The sequence below is a fragment of the Sinocyclocheilus anshuiensis genome, unplaced genomic scaffold (assembly GCF_001515605.1).
Source record: "Sinocyclocheilus anshuiensis isolate Anshui unplaced genomic scaffold, SAMN03320099.WGS_v1.1 scaffold18, whole genome shotgun sequence".
Taxonomy (NCBI): Eukaryota; Metazoa; Chordata; class Actinopteri; order Cypriniformes; family Cyprinidae; genus Sinocyclocheilus; species Sinocyclocheilus anshuiensis.
In genome coordinates this window covers 4359-6074 of record NW_015546047.1, presented here as the reverse complement: position 1 = coordinate 6074, position 1716 = coordinate 4359, and the positions used below count along the sequence as shown (strand labels likewise).

At 39.6% G+C, this 1716-nt stretch overlaps 1 protein-coding gene across 1 annotated transcript in view; it reads right to left on the bottom strand.

Moving 5' to 3' along the window:
• LOC107699007 (PTB domain-containing engulfment adapter protein 1) overlaps nucleotides 1-969 on the bottom strand; it is a 94097-nt gene extending 93128 nt beyond the window's left edge. The window contains exon 1 of the mRNA XM_016500148.1: nucleotides 943-969. The gene's annotated coding sequence lies outside the window, so the exon portion shown is untranslated. The remainder of the gene's footprint in view (nucleotides 1-942) is intronic.
• Nucleotides 970-1716: the final 747 nt, after the last annotated feature.

Sequence of the window (1716 nt, the reverse complement as noted above, 5' to 3'; positions counted from 1 at the left end):
CCAGCTATCCAGTGCGTTGTGATTGGCCGAATACCTCAAGCGTGTGACGGAAATGTTACGGCCCTTAGCATACTGTGATGCCTTGTCCCGGCTGGAGCGACCAGACAAAAACATTAAAACCCATTATAAACGAGGCATTTGTTGTATCCAGTGGGGGCATAATTACAGATTATAATGACTTATACTGCCTTCTTACGCGTTGCATTGCATCGCGCCACGTAAACATAAAACCATGTCTGCATTTGTGATCGGAGAAATGACAAACTACAAGTGCTACTCTACACTGCTCAAAACTCGCGTTTGAATCGTCAGTGGCAAATCCTTTAAATATGAAAATGTACTTACAGTCTGTGAGTCAGAACAGCCGGCATTGTAGTCTACTCTACCAGGATCAGGAAACAGTCCTCCATAAAATGCGCTGCACACATCTGAATATTTGGGTTGAACTGTTCTGGAACAGTGTTGTAAATACAACTTAACCACTGATTTCTAGTTGTGTCCTCTTTTGGAAGGCCAAACAAAGTATTTTCGCTTTCATAATGAAACACACAGTGTCTTCACAACATGGCGGCGGCGGTGGCAGCAACAATAAAGTTACGCCTTCTTTCTTTGTGTGAACATTTGGGCGGCGTTATGCAAATCTTCCCACATCGTGACGTATGTGGGGGCGTGTTTAAACGAGGTGTTTTAGGAGGGCGTGGACCAGTCTTAACTTTTATAAAGAACTTTATGGATCTTATCTATTCACGAACAGCTTGTAACACTCCAAAGAGAAAGGAAAACTTGAAATCGCATCATATGACCCCTTTAAGGAAAACAATTTTAAACAAGTTTCTACAAGTTTCACTTGACTTGGTACATTTCTTGGAGTAAACTGTTCAAGTTATTGTGGCTGCAGACTAATTGTATGTGGCCTTGCAGGCTGATATTCAAGGTAATCACCACCATAAATGCATGATGGACTGTGATTCTCCATCTGTTTCCAGGCAACATTGGCCAGCACAGCACAAGGGAATGAGAGCTCGTCTGCCCCAATCATATTTTCTACTCTGTCGTCACGGTAAACACCAATCTGTGGGACCCATCTGAGATGAACGAGGATGCATTCACGAAGACATTATCCAGACTACACACACTGCCCAGAATGTTTCAAGCCTCTCAGAAGAATAACTGTATATAAATAACAGAGAGTGAGGTCACTTCCTCTAAAAACATAACGATTTTTCATCTATCTATCTATCTATCTATCTATCTATCTATCTATCTATCTATCTATCTAAGTTGTGTTGCTCTGTAATATCCTGAGAGAGGTTTCTGAGACCGTAAAGCATAAATCAAGCTCACATCTGTAAATTTGTCATCGTTGCATTGAGATGTTATGAGAGCAGTATACAGTTTCATGAGGAATAAGGGTCTGAACTGAGATAGCACATTATGCACTGGCGCATGGAATATTTTGATACGCATTTTTTGAGGGTGATGAAAAAATGCAGGGTTTGTGGTATCGTGGGAAACAAGGCCAAAGGAAATTTTCCACTTCTCCAGTTTAGAATAAGCCTTAAAAATGGATATGTAACATTAAGGAGTTATTTATACTTAATCGGAACAATAGAAATAGCTTCTGTATCCAAATATAGTGTAGTTGAAAAACTAATAAAAATGACAAAAACACATAACAAAAGCACACACAATATATACTGTATATATATATATATA